The sequence below is a fragment of the Sapajus apella genome, unplaced genomic scaffold (genome assembly GCF_009761245.1).
Source record: "Sapajus apella isolate SASKATOON/1434 unplaced genomic scaffold, GSC_monkey_1.0 scaffold67, whole genome shotgun sequence".
Classification (NCBI taxonomy): Eukaryota; Metazoa; Chordata; class Mammalia; order Primates; family Cebidae; genus Sapajus; species Sapajus apella.
This window is the reverse complement of record NW_022437007.1, coordinates 4,131,007-4,154,091: the sequence shown is the minus strand read 5'-3', so window position 1 is coordinate 4,154,091 and position 23,085 is coordinate 4,131,007.

Genomic DNA, 23,085 nt, shown 5'->3' with positions numbered 1-23,085 from the left:
CACCATGCATGGCTACTTTTGGTTGTGTCTGTGTATTTTTAGTAGAGATGTGGTTTCCCCATGTTGCTCAGGCTGGTCTCGAACTCTTAGACTTAAGCAATCCACTCACCTCAGACTCCCTGCTGGGATTACTGGCGTGAGCCACGTGCCTAGCCAAACACACATATTTAATTACTGTGGTTGTCTCTCAGAAGTGTCTTGCTATTATGCCCTTATATTTATTTCAAACACAGTGCCCCATTGCAGACCCTGATCATACTCACCTGGCCTCCCCATGGTTTCCTGGTCTCACATTTCTTCCATTTATACTAATTGATGCTAATTTAAAACAATAGAAATAACTAATATATTCCTTTCCTCAAATATTTTTATTGGCTCTCATTTTGGGATCAAGTGCAAAAATGGTTGACTCTGAATTTAAAGGGCTTACCATCTGAGCACATCCTAAAACACTGGTGCTTGGTAATTCAGCCTCTACTAATTACTTCAAACCTTAGACAATTTTTATCAAAGTTTGAAACTTTTAAATATTTACTTAACCTCATTCCAAATCTTCTAAATTTTCTTCACTATTTCTATAATTCTGTAAACAAAACACTTGATTCGTTTTTTTTTTTTCTGCTTTGGCATTTCTTCCATCTGCCAAATCCACCTGCCAAATCCACTTTGATTTATGTAACCATTCCTGTCTTATAGACTCACTAGACAACATTCTATAGAAAAAAGTCATCTTCACTGATATTTAAAGATCGTGCCTTTAATAACACAATTGCACTTTTGTTCAAGGTAGTTTAGCATCTCATTTGTACTTCTCTCCCGCTTGAAAGCTTACTGTAGTGACAGTGAAGAGGTGTGAATATCAATAGACTGAAATGAGGAACCAGTAATAGTTGCAAGATTACAATGAATATGGGAAACTTATATCATGATGGGATTATACAGATAGAAAAATCACAGCAGAGAGAGGCACATCTTTGAGCATATACAGGGGAATGCTACAATAAGAAAGGAGCTGTTTTTAACTGAAGAATGCTTTCAACATAGACCACACTGTAAAAGTATGCTGAGTTAAATGCAGAGTTACAGAAATCATGAGGATTAACTGAGTACCTATGTGTACATTTTACTCAAGGATTTCCCAGTTCTAAAATGGTGCCCGAGCATGGTGTCTCAAGCCTGGAATCTGGCACTTTGGGAGGCCGAGGCTGGTGGATCATGAGGTTAGGCGTTCAAGACCAGCCTGATCAACATGGTGAAACTCTGTCTCTACAGAAAAAAATGAAAATTAGCTGGTTGTGGTGGTGGGCATCTGTAACCCCAGCTACTCGGGAGGCTGAGGCAGGAGAATCGCTTGAACCCAGGAGGTGGAGATGGCAGTGAGCCGAGATTGCTCCATTGCACTCTAGCCTGGGGGACAGAGCAAGACTCTGTCTTAAAAATAAATAAATAAATAAAATAGATAAATAATTAAAAAATAGAAAATAAAATAAAATGGCATGTGTTATACATGAGTAGACACTGGTCTTTGAAGTGAAGCTGCAGAAATACTCTCTGTGTCTTAAAAATTCTGATGATCTATTTCCCTGGGAGATACCAGATCTTCAAAAATGGCATTTAGAGGCTGAATGTAGGAACTTTCTTTTAGATCTTTTTTCTTTCTTTGTCCTTCTTCTTTGTTTTTTTTTTTCCTTTCTTTGCTTTTATTTAAATAGGAATAGTGCAGCCTACCTACCATTCTGCATGCAAAACTTAAATCAGTCTTCCTATTAACACGCCACCATACTTAACAGTAAACAACTATTAATCAGGGGTGATGCATTATTGATGATAGTGATAGGAGGCAGACAAATTCCTAGGCAGACAGCGATGGGCCCCTGGTGAAGCTGCACCTTCAAGCAAGGACAGTCTAAAGTCTGGACACCAAGCTACCAGTTCTCAATAGAGTCCACAGACCGTAGTGAGGACTTCCATTCCTGATTGGTCCTCGGCCAAGGTCCAAGGCAAAGCCTTCACTTCAGCCCCTAACTGGTTCTTAACAGCAACTTACCGCTTTCTGAACAGTGTTTTTTCCAAGCCTACTTGTAAACCAATCAGTACATATTTCCCCATTCTAATCTCATAAAAATCCCAGTCTCAGCCTCACAGTTGTCAACACACTTTTGGGTAGGTTCCCTATTTGTGTTGAGGGCTTTCTTTCTGTTGCTCAATAAAATTATGCTCTGTCTTACTCTCTAGTGTCTGCATAGCTCATTCCTCTTGGCCGTGAGACAAGAACTCAGAACTTGCCAAACTGTGAAAGAGCTGTAAGAGTCCTTCCCACTTGCTGAACTGTGGGAGTGAAGAAGCCATAACTCTAATGGCAGTATACAATCATTACTAGCAATGTGCAATAATCAACCTAATTTTTAATCTTAAAAATAACCAGAAACTAGTAGATATCAATAAATACTCATGCTAGATAATCTCAAGAAGAGAGAAAAACATCAAAATAAAATAAAATTTCAACATTTTGAAAGCTTTTTTGTATATTTCAATTTTATGTGAAAAAAGGAAAGAAAAATATTAAGAGAAACATAAAGTGTTCAAAAATAAAAAAATATAGGTTTATAAATATGAGGATTTTAATACACAAAAAAGAAGAAAAAGTATGAAGAATTTTTCTGCCTATAGAACAACAACAAAGATATAAAAAGTAATAAATTAGAAGATACATACAAGTTCTGTGAAGGAGTGCTACAAAAGAAAATAGGAAAATACAAAATTTATAAAAGCACATCAAGTACAGAGATGAATGAATCACACACACACAAAAATAAATATCATGCCTACACAAAATCTTGCACAGGGATGTTTTCAGCAGCTTTGTGCATAATTGTCAAAACTTGGAAACAACCCAGATGTCTTGTGGTAGGTGAATGGGTAAATTAACTGTGGTACCTCCAGAAAATGACATATTATTCAGGGCTGAAAAGCAATTAACTGATAGCCATGAAAACTCATGCAGGAACCTTAATTGCATAGTAGTAAGTGAGGGAAGCCAGTCTAAAATGCTGTATATTGCGTGATTCCAACTATACGACATTCTGAATAAGTCAAAACCGTGGAACAATAAAAATATTCATGGTTGCCTAGGGTTAGGGGAGAAGGAGGAATGAATAGGTAGAACACGGAGAATTTTTAGGGGAGTGGAACTACTCTATATGATACTACAATGGTGAATACATGTCATTATATGCTTGTCCAGAACCATAAAATGTACACCACTAAGCTTGAACCCTAATGAAAACTATGAACTCTTGGTCATTGTTATGTGTTAAAGTACATTCATCAATTGTAACAAATGTTTCACCCTGACAGGGGATGTTGACAATGAAAGGCTGTCAATGTGTGCTGGCAGGAGGTATGAGATATCTGTAGATTTCACTCAATTTTGCTGTTAGCTTTAAAAATACAATCTATTAAAAAAACATATTACTTTGGGAGGTCTAGGTAGGTGCATCACTTGAGGTCAGGTGTTGGAGACAAACCTGGCCAACCTGGAGAAACCCAATCTCTACTAAATATACAAAAATTAGCTGGGTGTGGTGGTGGGCACCCGTAATCCCAGCTACTCAGGAAGCTGAGGCACACGAATCACTTGAGCCTGGGATGTAGAGGTTGCAGTGAGTCAAGATCATACCACTGCACTCCAGACTAGGTGACAGAGTGAGACTGTCTCAAAATAAAAAGCAACAACAACAAACACATTAATACATAAAAAAATTCACCAGTTATTAAGAGAAAATCATTACAAAATATTCCAGAGATAAAGTAAGAGAGCACGTACTTTTACAAAACTTAACATTCTCAAAATGTGATGGTATAAAATATTTGGACTTTTGTTTTCAAAGTTTTCAGAAAATAATACAGATATGGTGACATAGTGGAAAAACATTTTAATGCCTAGGTTAATGCTGCCAATTACTAATTGTATTGAAGTTTGATCTAATACTGATTTTATCTAATATTGAATTGTATCTAATACTAAATAAATGAATTAACAACGACCAGATTATGTAGAATAAAATAACGGAATCTCAGCCTCTGCAGCAACCAGCTCAGAAAACCAAGCTATCATCTTTGCAAGCAATTGACCCAGAACAGTCAAGACTTGGTCAGTGACTCCCTACGTTCCTATGTTTTGCTGCTTCCACTCAGGACCAACAAGAGAAAGCCAGATATGCTCCCCACACCAATCATATAGGATGCCCTACCTAAAGCTAGCCGTCCTCAAGTTTCATCATGTCAGCAGTCTCCAAACATGCCATACCTAAAGGCTTCCTTTTCTCCCTTTTGGGGGAAAAATGTTTCTCACCTCACTGCCTTTGAGCATCTGCCAAATGCAAGTGATGGTGGCAAGCTCTGAATAAATTGCTTCTATTTATTTGTTCTCTTTGGCATGGTCTTCATTTGTTTATGTCTTTTTTTTTTTTTTTCACAGAAATCTCTAGCAGAAACAACCCATTAAGCTGAGGTCTATTACATCTCTTAGGTTACCAAAAACACATTTTACAAATTTCCTGTTCCATTTTTATCTCACAATGTTGCACATATTTATATTGATTATATGAAGTTAAATCTTTACCTCTTGTATTCTTCCTTTTGCCCAAAACATTTTCTAATTTGCTAGATAGATCATATGTACTTGCTAGTATGTCCTTACAGCAAGCACACACTGCACATATTTTACAGACATACAGTAAGTCTTCACTTAACATTGTCCATAAGTTATTGGAAACTATGACTTTAAATGAAATGATGGGCAGCAGGTCAGAGGTAGGAGGCCTTGCAGAAGTTGTTTTCCACTCACCACCTTGCTGGGCTGGTCACAGCAGGATCTGGTCAAAACAATGCAGTGAAGAGGCTGGCCAAAACCAGCAGATGGTGACAAAAGCAACCTCTAGTTGCCCTCACTGTTCATTAGCATGAAGATACTCCCCCTGGGGCCAGGGTATTTTACAAATGCCATGACAATGGGCCATGGCAATGATCCAGACATTACCTTATGTGATGTGGAAACTCCCCTCCCTTTTTCCAGAAAGTTCTGAAAGACTCAGCAGCCCATACAGTCACTGCCGACTCTTGGGGCACACTGCCTATGGTTTGGCTCTGTTCTACAAGGAGCTAAATCACTTCAGTGAAAGTTGCTCTCCCTTACCATTAACTCACTGTTGAATTCTTTCTGGGCAAAGCTGGGATGCTCTTGGGCTAGGTCCCAAATTGGGCCTTATCTATTCTGCATCGGGTACTGAAATAAGGCTCTTTTCTTCAATGTTGCTTCATTATCATGTTGATGAAAAACAAGATTGGTTTCATGATACATCCTTTCACTTAAATCTGCAGTTTTTAAGAACCTTTCTAGCATGATAAATGAGGACTTGCTGTACTAACAATAATGCTAAAATAATTTTCTTGCAATTGCTCATGAAATCCATATGATTTATTAACTTCTTCCTTTCCAATAGAAACTTAAGACTGGAATCTGTGTTTCCCATCTTTAGATAAAAGTCAAAATGTCATTTCTGCTACTATTGTCTTGCATTTCAGAGCAATAATACATGCTATTTCATTTATTTTATTAGAACAATGTTTAATTATACATAATTTTTAATCTCAAAGTAAAAAAATAAAAGATCTTTCATAGGAAAAGACAGAAGCTGTAATTGTAACTCAGTTGTGCATGAACATATTAAAATATAATATTATAGATTTCCTTATTTGTGTTACATTTGTTTTTTAAAGCAATCTTATATTTTGATACTGTTCTTTTTGAATCTTCCCAGTTTCACCTGGGTTTTATATAACAACTACAAAATGATTGTTTGATGAATCTTTCAAACCTTCTTTTTGTATTTGCTGGTTGCTTTTGACAGTTAATTTTCTTCTAATTTCAAATTCCGTGCTACATCCTCTTTAAGTCACCTGTTTCTGTGATTTATTTTATATCACTGCCACAGTTTTTCTGGGCACTCAGTGCTTCCCTAGAGTCAGGGTCTTGAAAATCACTTTTGTCACTGTGCCCTTGTGCCTATAGAAGAATCTGATGCTATTGCTCAGAACATCTTTGATAAATGAAATAATGATCTTCTTAGCATGCATTAATATCATTTATGTGTTCCATGATGTTATCTTTTCTATTTCCCTAAGTGTTTTCATTTTCACTCTTTTGTTTCTTCCAAAACCTCCCAAAACTTTGATTTTAAAATAGACCTGACTTCCTTTATTTTTTTCTGATCTACTACAAGGTGTATCTTCAAAGGAAATGAAATCATTAAGTTGAAGGAATGCTGGCACATCTGTGTTTATTGCAGCCATATTCACAACAGCCAAGACACAGCATAAACCTAAGTGTCCATCAATGGATGACTATATATAAAAAATGTGGAACATACACACACACACACACACACACACACACACACACACACACAATGAAATACTATTCAGCCACACACAAAAAATAAAATTCTGTCATTTGCAGCAACATGGATAGCCTAGAGGGCATTACGTTAAGTAAAATAAGTCAAACACAGAGGGAAGAACACCACATGATCTCAATTACATGTGGAATTTTTAAGCTGAGGACGGAGAAGTCAAGATAGCAGTTACCAGCAGCAGAAGACGGTAGGGAGGAGGGGTGAGCAGGGAGAGGTATGTCAATGGCTACAATGTTACAGTTAGATAGGAGAGATTAGTTCTGGAGTTCTATTGCATAGTGCTGTGACTATGGTTAAGAGTAATGTATATTTCATAATAGCTAAGATAGAGGATGTAAATGTTCTCACCATAAAAAATGACAAATGCTTGAGGTGATAAACATTCTAATTTCCCTAATTTAATTGTTATATTCTGAAAAAAAAAGTATTGAACCTATATTTGTCTGTTCTCATAGTGCTAGAAAGAAATGCTTGAAACTGAATAATTTATACAGCAAAGAGGTTTACTTGGCTTATGGTTCTGTGGTCTCTACAGGAAGCATGAGGCTGGCCATCTGCTCAGCTCCAGAAGAGACCTCAGGAAACTTAAAATCATTGCAGAAGGCAAAGGGAAAGCCAGCACATCACATGGCCTGAACAGGAGGAAGAGAGAGATGGGGGAGGTACTACACACTTTGAAACAACCAGATCTTAGCAGCATTCACTCACTATCATGAGAGCAGACCAAGTGGAAAATCCACCCCCATTATCCGATTACCTCCCACCAGGCCCCACCTCCAATATTGGGGATTACAATTCAACATGAGCTTTGTGTGGGCACACAGATCCAAACCATATCGAAACATCATGCTGTACCTCGTAAATATTTATACTAATTATATGACAATTAAAAAGAAAATAAAACAAAAAATATATAACCTTAATAAAATGACATATATCTCTGATATTTTGTGGTTTCAGTAAATTTAAAAAAAGCTGTGACTGACAATCTGATTAGTAGAATTACTACAAATTTCTTGCAGAAATCTCAGCTGTTTTTTTACCAACTTATCTTCAGTTTGTATCAAGGTTTTGTTTTCAAGAATCTAAAATAAGGAAACATATGTTCCTTGACTTGAATTGACAATAAAACTGCCTTCCACATAATCTCTTTGTGGGCAATTACTTTGTTCTTTATGCAACAGCCTCACATAACAAACTTTCTTGAAAAGATTTTTCCCTTGATCTTCTCCTCTCACATATGCTGCATATGTTTCCCTTCTATTTTTCTTTCTCTCATCACTTTCATAAATCATATATAAATCAACACTGTTTGTTCTGTCCTTCTTCCTGTCTCCTAATTTTCATAATATTAATTCTTTCAAAAAACACACTGAGACAACAGTATGCATCTGGGACTACATTAATTTCTGATTATATAAAATTAATAAAAGAATGTTCTCTGTCCTTAATAATCTCACTAGTGGGTACATAGGCAATTAAACTAAAGCTGCAATAAATGTGTTAATTGTTACAACAGAAATATAATGAAAATCCAGTAGAAATCCAGAGTATCTAGAGAAACTGATTACTCGCAGGATAATTATAAACATTTGATAAATTTTTACAATTGGGCTAAATACTGAAAGTAAATAAGGTTTGCTCGCTAGAGCATCCAAAGCCAAAGAAAGACAACATATAAATACATCATAATGTGAAATAGCCTAGGAAGTGATAAAGAGTTTAGCATAGCTGAAGTGTAGAGAAAAAAGAGGAGAATGTTAAAATATGAGACCTCAAGTATTCTTCTTAACCTTTGAAATTGGTGATTAAACTTTAAGTATGCCTGTATTAAACAGGTACATGTACAAATGGGCACAATCATACACAAATAGTGGGGATGTCAATTATTTTAACCTTTAAAGAAAACAAATTTTCAAAAGACACAATAATTTCTTTAATTATTAATATTTGGGCCAGGTGCGGTGGCTCATGCCTGTAATCTCAGCACTTTGGGAGGCCGAGGCCGGCAGATCACGAGGTCAGGAGTTCAAGACTAGCCTGGCCAACATGGTGAAACCCTGTCTCTAATAAAAATTAGCCATGCCTGGTGTCTCGTGCCTGTAATTCCAGCTGCTCAGGAGGCTGAAGCAGGAGAGTTACGTGAACCCTGGAGGTGAAGGTTGCAGTGAGCCAAGATTGCACCACAGCACTCCACTCCAGCCTGGGTGACAGAGCAAGATTCTATATCAAAAAAAAAAAAAAGAAGAGTTGGGCGCAATGGCTCATGCCTATAGTCCCAGCACTTTGGGAGGCCGAGGTGGGTAAATTATCTGAAGTCAGGTGTTCAAAACCAGGCTGGCCAACATGATGAAACACCATTTCTACTAAAAATGCAAAAATTAGCTGGCCGTGGTGGCAGGCGCCTGTAATCCCAGCTACTTGGGAGGCTGAGGCAGAAGAATCACTTGAATCCAGGAGGCAGAGGTTGCAGTGAGCCGAGATGGTGCCATTGCACTCCAGCTTGATAACAAGAGTGAAACTCTGTCTCAAAAAACAATTATTAATATTTGTTAGATCACACCCTTCACATTGATAGATTATGTAAAAGTGAATGTGTATTTGCTCTAGGATTTAATTATAAGAATGTTTGCTTAAATGTTGAAGTATTGTAAACCGGTACTCACAGAAAATGGGAGTACTAATTTATTGGTACCCAGATATCTTATGATGATTTTTGTAGTATGTTTAACAATATGGCAATCTGTTAATTATACATCATTAAAACAAACCTGTAAATGAGTATAAACTGTATATTTTTAATACCTTTTATCTATACATCTATGTATATATTATATAGCAAGTAGGGATAGATATGTCAAAATATTAATTATGAATATTTTAGGTGATATAGTTTAAGAAATTTAAATATTTTCACATGTGTAATATTTCAAAAGAAAATATTTTATTGTTATAATAGCAAATACAAATACTACACCAAATAGACTTACCATCAAGTAATTGTTGCTGTCTTCATTCAAAGTATCCTTAAGCATTTGAAACAGAGATTTTCATGCTAGAAGGCATTTTAAGATAATACGAGTAAAGGAGAGTATATGAGATGGGAAAAGTAGACAAAGCTGTCACCATTAATAACAACAGCATGTCAATAGCATGCCAAAGAAGACAGACAGAAATGGACAATTGAAGGAAGCAAGACAATAACAATAAGTCTAGAATCCATGTAAGTACTTCAAAGATCCACTTTCATGGATCATTTCAAATGTTCTTTAAAATAAATACATACTGAGGAGTAGAAATAGTTTCCTGAGCAATTATTCTAAAAATTTTTTGAAAAATAACATTTGCTGACTTGATTATAAAATACATGTGAGGTAGATATGGCTCTCATTTGTTTTTTTTTCTTCCACAAAATTCTTTTCCAGCTTTGAAAAATGTATGTGTTGTACTGACAAAGCATTTTATATAGTTTAGAGTTCCGTATTAATATCAACATATTAAATGTCCAAGTAGAGAACAAAATATTCAAGAGATTTGATGATACAAATTTCCAGAAGTCTGCCATTGTTGATTTTTGAAGTGTCTTCTCTCTTTCTCTGTCTGTCTCTGTCTCTCTCTCTCTCTGTGTGTGTGTGTGTGCAGTGTGTGTGTGCGTGTGTGTGTGTGTGTGTGTGTGTGTGTTGCATAGTACGTATCTCCAATTAACAGCAACAATAAAATCACTGACTCTCTTGGATTTAATTTATTGTAAATGTATGATTTTTATTTATTGATATTCATTTTTTAGTTTATTAAACTTAATCTTGATAATTAACTGAGAGAAAAGGGTAACATTTTCTTTAAGATTATTGTTGCAGTCTGCTTAGTCCCTAGTTCAGCTAGGTACAAGTTCTTGTCCCATGACCAAGAAGAAGGAGGCATGCAGGCAAAAGAGAGTGACTAGAGTAAGATTTATTAAGCAAAATGAAAACTCTCAGCAAAGAGAGAGGACCAGAAATTGGGTTGCCAGAAATGGGGCTGAATTCTGGGTCTTTTATGTGGCAAGAGCAAGGAAGTCTTCTATGTGTTCTGCCTAAATGGGAGGGGTAAGTTTCTCTCCAAAGGGTGTTGAATGCAAATGCATGCCTAAAGGTGTTGCATGCAAACACATGCCAGGGTTTGGCCAGAGTGACTGCATCTTGGCTATTACCCATGAGTGCATAAGTGAAGCTCACAGAAGGGCTAAAACCACAATGCTAATGACATGCTAATGATATTAAAAGGAGTTGGGTCAAGTTAAGGACATTCAGGTTGATTTATTGCACCTGCACCTAGTTTTGGACAGTCCCTTCGGGGCAACATCCTGACGTTAGAGGAAGTTCTTACCTGCATTTCTTCCCTCTAGCTGCAGGGGTGGTGCAGGTGCAGTCATGTGGGTATTTTTTCACTACCAAGATCCTCCCTATTCGTCTGCCTAGCCTCTAATTGCCAGCATTTAACTGTCTCCTGTCTCATTACTATGTTTGATTTTTCTAGAAATGAGGGTACAGGAAGTAATTTCAATACTTTTCATTTGACTTTGGCCCATTTTGAGAAACTTAGCTTAATAAGGGAATCTGTGTATTAATGCACTTTGAGCAGGCTAAGCTTTGATATCAGATTCTTGGTGATTATTAAAGGTAATTTTGTTCAGGCAATCCACTTTACTCTAGTAGTACATTGCTCAAATATATTTTATCTTAATAATTTAAATATTTGAAACATTCCTTACGGTACACTAGCTCCAACAATAAAGTAATAGTAAGTTTTGTTACTTACTATATATAGTATACAGCTTTGTGTATCTATAGCTATATAGACATATATATATATATATATATATATATATACACATGATGTAGTTCAATTTAGATAGAAATATTTATTACAATCAATTAAACTGTGAATAGAAAATGTTCAAAATCTGTGTTACTTTCACCCTCTTAAAGGGCATCTATTTTCAGATTCATTAATGAGTTTGGAAAAATAAAACATGCTATATAAACTCTAATTTAGAGTAAACAAAGGCAATATTAAAAGGCAATCAGGAGAATTATTTTTCAATCTCAAATCAGAGAATCACCCTTGGAAAAGAATGAAATAACGTGTGCTTTCAATTTGAAAGCTGAGTAGTATCACTATTGAAACTATATGTTACATTTAATGAGATTAATATAAATATCAATTTTGTAATACTGAATGCAATAAATTGAGCTCCTTTGCTTTGCACTGAGCTCCTTTGCATATCATTGATAATGATATAATCATCAATCTTATAGACAATACTCATTTTAGAGTTAAAATTGGAATACTGTAATTAACAGTTTTCTGTGGAATAAACTCTATTATTTTAAGGCGGAGAACTTTCCATCAATAGCCCGAGGGAATTATTAAGTCTCTCTAGTCACTGAACAAACAGATCCTATTCCCTAAGAAAGCTATTAGTCAACCTGTGTATGTATCCATTTGCTAATACTAATGATCACACATATACACTTAGGAAAGTACAAAATTATCCTGAATTACTGGCACATGGTTATCATAAATTTTTTTTCCCATGTTTGTGGGACTTAAAATTCATTATGTATGCTTTGTCACACCATTCAGTGTCAATATTTAATCAGGAGAAGAAAATTAGACAGAATTTATATACATAGACATATTCTATTTTAGAACCATTATCTTTTCAGGTATAAATTTAATTACTGTATGTTTTAAAGTTAGAATCATAGCATATTAAAGCAAACACACTTATAAGAATAGTATTTCTTAATAGAAGATGCAAAATTGGAAAAAACTGATGAAAGTTAGCAAAGATGACGATATGTAAGGTGAATTTTTTACTTATGCTATTTTCAAGCACTTCATATTCACTGGTGTATTTTACATAAAAACTAATAATTTTTGATAAAAATGATTCTCAATTTTAACAAAACTTTTTTTTATGAAATGGAAAATAAAATCCAAATATTTTACATAATCTAAAGCTTTTTCCCAAAATTTGAATTAGCATGCATTTATTATTTCATCCACAATTCCATGCATCACTCAAATGTTTCGACACAAAAAGAAATATCACAGATTTGTTATTTCAGATTTTACATGAATGAACCTCTCACCAGAATTAACTCTTAAACCTTCTTTATCTTATTTGAGGGACTATCCCAATGCTAACACCTTCTACTTTTTTTTAATAATAAGAAAAGCATAGGAGCCGATTTGTGTTTCATAACCATTCAGCTTTATTATTAATGAAGTAGGAGGAAATGGAACCCAAACAGAGAACAGCAGAACTAATTGAGTATAAGAGAGGACCAAAATAAAGGCAAATATAGAGTGAGACTCTAGGAAACCATGGCAGAAATATAACTGAAATTTTACAAAACTAAATAGAAATTTTATTACTCATGTGTGATGAAAAAACAAGTTGGGGATAAGTCATCGTAAAAAAGAGAGATGTGATCATCATCATTTGCCTTTTATTTGAAATATGAATATGTTCAAACTTGAATTTTAAGGGAAAATTGAAATAGTCTAGTGCTTATAAAATTTAAAACCAAACTTACATATAATCAGAGTGGTATGGAAATAAATTATCTACATGTTACAAGACAATGCAGCCACTTTGAAGGAAGATATCATTTCAGTGCCTCAATATTTTCTTAGTGATAAAGAAGAATATCTCATTTTGCATTACAAAAAATGCAGCAGCAAGAGAAAGAAGGAAATAATAAAAGAGCAGTCTATAATTTCATTATTTGAGTGACAAGGAAATAGATAAAACAATGAAGAAGTTATGTAAAAACATAAAGAATTTTAACAGAAATTTTAGAAGATATAAAAATGAGTTGGGTAATACAAATCACAAAAGCCAGAATTTCTGAAATGAAACATTCTTTGGATAGCTTGAATAGCAGATCAGTCACATCTTACAGAATTAATGACTTGAAAAGCCAAACAAATAATAAATTTTGAAAAACATTAAGAATAAAAAGGGAAGGAAAAAATGTAAGAAATAAGATAGTAAAAAAGACTCGTTGAATATAGCCAAAGGCTTTAAAGTTGTAACTATAGTTCAAAATGGAAATGAGTGGGTAGGAGAATATGATAAAACAAATCTTAACAGAGACAATGGCAGAAAGTTTCTCAAACTGATCAAACACTTTTATCCAGAGATTAAAAAAAAATAACAAACCATGACATTGTCTCAAAGAGGACAAAAATGAAGAAAATAAAACTTAGACAATTTATAGTTAAGCAAAGACAAAAATTTAAAAAGAAATCTTAATAACAACCAGAAGACTAATGACTTTAAAGAGAAACAATAGGACTGAGAGCAGACATTTTAATAGGAAATGTAAGAGCAAGATTTTATTATTATTATTTTTGAGACAGTCTTGCTCTGTTGCCCAGGCTGAAGTGCAGTGGCATGATCTCGGCTCACTTGTAACCTCTGCCTTCTGGATTCAAGCAAGCACATCTGGCTAATTTTTTACTTTCAGTAGAGGAAGAGTTTCACCATGTTGACCAAACTGACCTTGAAATCCTGACCTCAAATGATCTACTTTCCTTGGCCTCCCAAAGTGCTGGGATTACAGGCATGGGTCACCATGTCCAGCCTGCAAAACATCCCTTGTGAGTACTGCAACATATTCTACACTAAGAAAAAGTAATGTCTTAAAATTAATAGGGGGTTAATATGTGTTTTACAGAAGATTTTTTTTTAATTGCCACCAGGACACTAGCACTACTATTAAAATGAGCCATTGAGGATGAATGAATAATGATCTCAGCTTGAAAAAAGAAATAGCAGAAAAAAACCTCATGTTAGAATGAGAAAAATACGTGAGTAAATTTAAGAAGACCATTTAAGGCAATAGAAAAATTAACAATTCTATGAGGCTAATATAAGAAAAAAGAAACTAAAAGGTAAACCACATATTACCAAAGATAAAAAGGGACTCTTTTTATTTTCTTTTGAGACAGAGTCTCCCTCTGTTGCTGGGGCTCTAGTATAGTTGGTGTGATCTGGGCTCACTGCAACCCCCATCTCCCTGGTTCAAGCAATTCCCCTGCCTCAGCATCCCGAGTAGCTGGGAATACAGACATATGCCACCACGCCCAGTTATTTTTTTTGTATTTTTAGTAGAGACGGGGTATTACCATGTTGGCCAGACAGGTCTTGAACTCCTGACCTCAGGCAATCCGCCAGCCTCGGCCCCTCAAGTGTTGGGATTACAATCGTGAGCCAATGTGCCTGGCCAAAAAGGGGTATTTTATAAGAATAAAGTTGTAATTTCAACTGGAGGACAAAAAGAGGCCTAAATTAAATTGCACTTAATAATATTACTATAAGAATATATAAACATAAAACAATATAACAAAAAGAAGAAAAATAGATCAATGTAAATTGATCAATGTAAATCACAGTGGTGAAATGTTAATACACATCTCTCAGTAATCCTAGAACAAGGTGGTAAAAATTTGATGAATATAAAGACTGTAATAGCCTGATTTATCAGTTACACCAAACGAATACTACTCGTAACAACTAAATTAGGTAGAAAATATTTTGAATTGTATAAAAATAAAATATACAAAATTCTACAGTCAGGAAAACAGTGCTTCTAATCAGTAGTTTCTTGCCCTAATACATACAGTAGAAATGAGTAAATGCCTAAAGTCAATTACTTAAGCTTATTTAAGTTATATTTTTAAAAAAATCAAATAGCAAGATTCTGTCAAGAACTACATAACAAATGATGGCAGCACTGAGCCATAGGTTATTTCTTGCACCATTTTTGTAAGTTTGAAATTACTTCAAAAAGAAAAAAAGAATTAAAAATGCCAATGAGATTTACCATTAATAGAACATGTCAATAGATTAAATACATAATTTGATATTAATAAATGTCAAAAATAATTTATATTATATACATTTATGATTAAAAAACTACACACACAAGGATTTAAGTAATTAATAAGTGTTATCTACAGCAGCAGTCCCCAACCCTTTTGGCACCAGGGACAGGTTTCATGGAAGACAATTTTTGCAGGGACAAGAGAAGGGGTGGGGGAGACTGGTTTTGGAATAAAACTGTTTTGCCTCTGATTCTCAAGCATTACTCAGACCTAGATCCCTTGCATGTGTTGTTTGCAATAGGGTTTATGCTCCTATGAGATTCTAATGCCACAGCTGATTTGACAGGAGGTGGAGCTCAGGTGGTAATGCTCTCTTGGCCACTGCACACCTCCTGCTGTGTGGTGCCTTTCCTAACAGTTCCCAGGGGTTGAGGACACCTCAGCTAAAGAAATAATAATTTAAAAATAACTCTGCTTATGACAATACTTACTGATGAAATATTTATTTTTTTCCCAAAATTAGGAACAGAATAATTTTGTATATGTTTATTTGATATTATACTAGTGTTCCCCAACAGAGCAATACACGAAGAAATAGAAATAATTGGTATAAATGGAACAGAATAAAGAACCCCAAAATAATGTCACACACTTATAGTCATCTAATTTTTGACAAAGTCAACAAAAATAAGTAATGGAGAAAGAACTCTCTAGTCAATACATAGTACTGGTATAGCTAGCTAGCTGCATGTAGAAGAATGAAACTGGACCATTACCTTTGACCACACACAAAAATTAACTTAAAATGGATTACAAATTTCAAGGTAAGAATTCACGCTGTAAGAATCCTAGAAGAAAACCTAGGAAACACCATTCTGAACATCAGTCTTGGCAAGGAATTTATAACTAAGTCCACAAAAGCAACTGCAACAAAAACCAAAAATGAAAAATGAGACATAATTAAACTAAAGAGCTTCTGCATAGCGAAAGAAACTATCAACAGAGTAAACAGACAACCCATAAAATGGGGCAAAATATTCACATCTGACAAAGGCCTAATATCCAGAATATATAAGAAACTTAAACAATTCAACCAAAAAATACAAAAACCCTAGTTAAAAAGTGGGCAAAAGACATGAACAGGTAACATGTAGGTATTGTATAAGCGGCCAAAAAACATGAAAAAATTCTCAACATCTCTAATCATCAGAGAAATGTAAATCAAAACTGCAATGAGAGACCATCTCACACCAATCAGAATGGCTACTTTAAAAAGTCAAAGAGCCATAGATACTGGAGGGGCTTTGGAGAGAAGAAACAACTCATACCATGTTGATGGGAATGTAAATTAGTTCAGCCACCTGGAAAGCAGTTTGGAGATTTCCCAAAGAACTTAAAACAGAACTGAACTACCATTCAACCCAGGAGTCTCATTACTGAGTACATATCTAAAAGAAAATAAATCATTCTACCAAAAGGACACATGCATCTTATGTTCATTGCAGCACCATTCACAATAGCAAAGACATGGAATCAACCTAAGTGCCCATCAGCATATTGGATATGGAAATAGTGGATAAAGAAAATGTGGTATATATACACCATGGAACACTACACAGCCATAAAAATGAATGAAATCATGTCCTTTGCAGCAAAATGGCTGCAGCTGGAGTCTATTATCCTAAGCAAATTAATGCAGGAAGAGAAAACCAAATACTGCATGTTCTCGCTTGTAAGTGTGAGATAAAATTTGGGTACTTGTGGACATAAACGTTGAAAAAATAGATAGTTGGGACTATTAGAGGGAGAGGAAGGAAGGAAAGGGGCAAGGGTTGGAAAACTGTTGGAAATCGGTACTGTGCTCAGTACCTGGCTGGTGGAATCATACCTATCCCAAACTTCAGAATCACACAATATACCCATGTAACAAAAGTGCACATGTATACCCTGAATCTAAAATAAAAATTAGAATTATACAAAAAGCAAAAAAATGAGATATTTCATATATAACTAATAAGCATGTGTGTTTATCTACTATAATTCTTTAAAGCCTTTACTGTATACAGTTCAAAAATTTTAAAAACTAAAAAGTGAAACAATTGACCTCATGAAGATAGAGAGTAGAATGGTGGTTACCAAAGGCTAAGAACGGTAATAGGATGGTGCGGTGGGGGAAGGGGTTGAGGGTAGTGAATAGGCACAAACTATCGTTAAATAAAATCAAAAAGATGTATTTGATAATACAACAGGCTGACTACTTCAACAATAATTTATTGTACCTTTAAATATAGTTTAAAGAGTATACTTGGAATATCTGTAGCATAAAAGAGTAATAAATGCTTGAGGTGATGCATATCCCATTTACCCTGATGAGATTGTTACACTTGTATGAAGTTATCAAAATCTCTCATGTACCTCATACATATATACACCTACTATGTACCCATTAAAATAAAAAAAATTTTAAAGATTTAGTTGTCATAAATAATTGGCATAAAAATTGTCGGCATTTGGAGATGACATAATTGTGTACATTATAAATATAAAATATCCAGAAATGATAAATGATAATCTTAGCAATTCATTGAATAAAAAGACATTGAAATCACTTTTATTTCAACAGGCAACCATAAAGCAGGTATCAAAAAATATATTTGAAAGCACTTCAAAAGAATCAAATGTCTAATAATTTCATGAAAGATGACAAAAATAACTACACTGAAACCTAGCAGTCTACTGTGTTATATGAAGGAGAATGAAAAAGTTAAGAGACATTAGAAGATTTAAGATTGTTAAGCTATCAAATCTTATGGAAATATCAATTCTTACCAAATATATTAATAGAATTAATAAAATACTCCATATGTGTGTATGCACTGATGCATTTTGACAAGCTGATTCTAAAATTTATATGATGATACAAAATATCTAGGAAAGTCAAGTCAATCTTCAATAAGAATAAGAAAGTTTAAGGATTAAAACTATCTGAGTTTAATGCATTATATAATAGCAATAATTAAGTGTTATTAATAAAATGATTTAAAAATATAGAGTGCTCTAGAAATAGTTCCACATATAAACAGTCATTTTATTTACATCAAAGGCATTGCAGCATTTTGGTGAGGAAATAATCAACGTTCCAATAAATAAATGGTGTTAGAGTAACTATTTGATAATATGGATTGAAATTATTCATTTCCCTCAATACAGTTATTATCAATACACATTTTGGAAATTGTTATGCAAAAATAAATTTAGTGGGTTATAGATATGTATCTATATACCACAGCAGTAAATTTTTAGAAGAAACAACAGGAAAATATATTAGGAAGCAAAGATTACACAAGTATGATTTGAAAAAGAACTAATCACTAAAAAATGAATTGGAATTTATTGAAATTAAAGAAATTCCTTTTTATTTTTATTAAGAACATGTGTTATTCTCAGTTCTCTGAGAAGCAAACATCAAAATAAATTATACATGCAAGAAGTGTATTAAGGAAAATGCCAGTAACAAACAAACAAGAAAAATGGGAATGAATCTTGGAGGAGCCCTAAGACAACGATGTGAGTTTCTCTCAGAGTGAACAAGAGAGGAAAGGAATAGGAAACGTTGAGGTCGAAATACCTTACAGTGCAGTGTGATTTTAGTGAAAGTCAACAAGATTGTCAAGGTGTCCTGAAGTCAGTTAGGAATCATAGGAGTCACACATCTTCCAGAAATTGACCTGCCTTAGTATCACTGTTACACTCAATCACTCACTGGCTATGAGCAGGTGATGAGAAGTGTGAGTTCAAGGAAAATGAAGTAATGGATTTCAGAGGGTGGCTGAGTTCTACAATCAATTATGTGCCTTGCAACCGTAGGTACGAGAGGTACATTCTCATAGCCAGGATGGGCTGTGAATAGCAATAGCACTTTTATATATATATGTGTGTATTTGTGTGTGTGTGTGTGTATGTGTACATATATATACACAAACACACATAATTACATAGAATACTACATATATTATGTAAAATATGACATATGTAATCAAAAGCAAAAATAAAAACAAGATATGAATCTCTTGGTAATAAAAGACACATGAAAAATTGTGGAAATCATGTCAATCTTTAAAAAATGATTTTAAAAAATAAACGAATTAATGGATACATAGTCTTCAATTTTGGAATGGTACTGATTTTTATTAAGTAAAGCATAGAGTTAAACTAATTCAGTTAGAATCAGTGAGAAACTTGAAGTGTCTTTAAGACAGCCTACAAATAAGTTAATTGCTAGGAATATCTGTGGAATATGGGGAAAAGAAACAAACTGGGGGATTTCATGCTAAATGGTAACACTTACTACAGAGGCACAGTAATTCAATTAAGATAGAAGGATGCAGTTTCAAAGAATAGGCTGAAAAAATAAAAGCCAGATTCATGCATACACAGAACTTGATTTATGGCTGACGTGACACAGCAGATTAATGGAGAGAGGATAAACCTTTCAGAATTTGGTGGTAGGACTGTTCATTATCTTGTATTAATTATCTACTCCTGCATATAAAGCCCCCCCCCACACAGTGATGGGTTTAAAATAACACGTTTATTCAGTTCTTCTTTTCGCAGGTAACCTAATGTGGTTATGTTCTTAGCTGGTTTGGCTGATCACTGTGGTCATTTAGTAGCTCAGCTATAATTGAGTGGTCTAAAATGTCTGCTTACAATAATTGATCTAGGGTACCTCTACTAAGCTCATTTTTACTATTTCCAGTAGGGCTATCCTGGGCTTCCAAGCATGATGGCAGAAGAGATTCAGCAGCATAAGCCAAATGCCTCAATGACTAGCACTTTTTTTTTTTTTTTTTGTAAGCTAAAGCATAGAGTTTATTCTTTATTTTTATTTTTTTTTGTGACAGTCTTGCTCTGTCGCCTAGGCTGGCATGCAATGGTGCAGTCTCACTCATTGCAACCTCTGCTTCCCAGGTCCAAGCAGTTCTCATGACTCAACTTTCTGAGTAGCTGGGACTACAAGAGTGACCACCATGCCTGGCTAACTTTCTAAAAACTATTATACTTCAGGTTCTGGGATACATGTGCAGAACGTGTGGGTTTGTTACATAGGTACACACGTGTCATGGTGGTTTGCTGCACCCATCAACCCATCATCTACATTAGGTATTTCTCCCCATGCTGTCCCTCCCCTAGCCCCTCAGCATGCAACAGGCCCCAGTGTGTGATGTTCCTCTCCCCGTGTCCATGTATTCTCATTATTCAACTCACCATGAGTGAGAACAGGCAGTGTTTGGTTTTCTGTTTCTGTGTTTGTTTGCTGAGAATGATGGTTTCCATCTTGGCCTTGGCACAAAGTCTGACAAATAAAACAAAAAACTTGTATGGCATAAACAGAGATTTTAAAATTACTAGTTGTTAGAGAAATGCAATGACAAGTACATTTTAAACCTCTGCTTATGCCATATAAGTTTTTTGTTTTATTGTCAGACTTTGTAACAAGGCCAAGATTAGTGTTGATGTACGAGGAGAAAAATGAAGAGCTTGCATAGAGGGAGTGAAGTTATTAGTTTTCAAAATAAATCACATACACAGACATGCACACAGACACACATAAGGGAAAATGTGACATTTCAACTTATGCAAAATAATAAAAAATAAAAGGTTTAAATTTCAACTCAAACCTTAGAAACTTTTAGTATGAGATATGGAAATATAGAAAAAATATTTTAACTCTAAAATGACCAAATCATTAGCTTCATTAAATTAAAAGTAAATTGTAGTTCAAAAAGACTAAATAAGGAAATTTAAAAAGCACTACATGAATTTGGAGAGCATATTCAATACATGTAAGAGGCCATTGAGTCCATTGAGTTATATATTGTAAAGTATTTATAAATCATAAACGTGTTTATTTTACCAAATGTCAATGGACATTCTAACATAAATAATTAGAAAACTGAAAATCATGATCACCAATTTGTATCATGACAAATTGAGAAAAGTTAGAAATCTGGTAATACCCTTCACTTTGGTGAAGACTTAGATTATGAGAATTTTTATGGGAAAAATATGTTATTTATGAAACTTGAAAATGTTCATGTCAATGACCCAGCAGTCCTACTGTTGGGTATGCCCCATAGTAAAATCTCTCAATCGTGTGCACCAGGAAACATTTAATCAAATGTTCATAAAAATATTGTTTATAAGAAGTTGGTAAAAATTTGAATGTTCATCAAAGAAGATTGTATAATTAGTATATTCTTCATTCAATGGCATACTATATTGATATAAAATTGGTTTATCTATAGCCGTCCATCCACTTTCACACATCCACACAAATAACTTTTAACAATCTCAATGTGGAGAAAAAAAAACCCCACAACATTATGATTGTGGTTCCAATATATTAATTTTAAAGCAGAAAAAAAACCTGTAAATAAATTATAAATTAATGTTCAGTAAAGTTATAACGAGAAAAACTTGAGACTGCAAGTCCTCCCCTCCCCCATATTCCCCTTCCCCGGCTAACAAACTGAGAAGCTGCTAAGAGACCAAAGAACAACTCGGGCAAGTTCAGCTTGGCGGGTAGATTAGTTTATTAGGACTTAGATATGTGGCAGTCCTGGACAGCAGCAGGGCAGCTCTAGCGGTCCATGCCACCTCCTATTTCTAAGCTGCTTGTAAGTTAGTTTTCTGGCTCCTTGCCTACCATGTATGTGTGATGGTACTATTTTCCTTTGTAGGTTCACAGATACTCTCTGGGATGTTTGGGTAATCAGGAATGCCTGCTCTTTTGCTTGGCATCACAACTTTGGCTCACCGTCCAGTGCTCAGGGTTCAAGCAACAGACATACACCTAGCGTGGGACTCATCACACTGCAAGATATGTGAATATCATTAATACAATGCTCTTGAACAGCATGGCGTTTACCTTGTAGGAGGAGAAAGTTGTGATAGGGAAATCGTAGGAGGCCTCAAAAAATGTAGCAGAATTATGATTCTCAAGCAGTATGTTATACACAATGGTGTTCATTTATCTTTACCTCATATACGCATATGTTATATAACATTAAGGTATGTGAAATATTTTTATAATAAAATAATTTTTTAAATCACGATAGCAAAATTGGTGTGAAATTTATGTAAATTAATTGTATGTTATTTAAAAGTCAAAGCAATTTAAAAGAGAACGAAGTACAAAAAAGTTAAAAATCAATGGACCTACTAGCTTGTATAAAATATTTTATTTTCTCCTGAAGATGTTAAGACTTTATCATAGTATATAATCAAATATTAAGGCCGAAGGTTTTGGTACCCTATAAACCATGGAATCCAACTTATTTTTTAAATTATTGATTTAAAAACATTTAGTTAATATTGCAAAGTCTCTCTTCTGTCATGTAAAAATGAGACTATTAATGTTAAATTTCACCTGAATTAGTACGGGGACATAAATATGAGAGGGAAAATGCTTGGTACAGTGCATTATAATCTAACAAGTGGTCAAAAGGTACTCAATAGCTATGGTTATTCATACTATTTATCATTATTGGTATATTGAATGATAGAATCCCTCCATAATTAATGTAACTCAATTTTAATTGAATATCACATAAATGCATAACAGATGAAGAATCAGTCATCTTATATAATCTTATCCAGATTTTCTTCAATTAAGATTCTTATAACCTTTGAAGTTTCATGAAAATGACTGAAGTATGTTTTGATA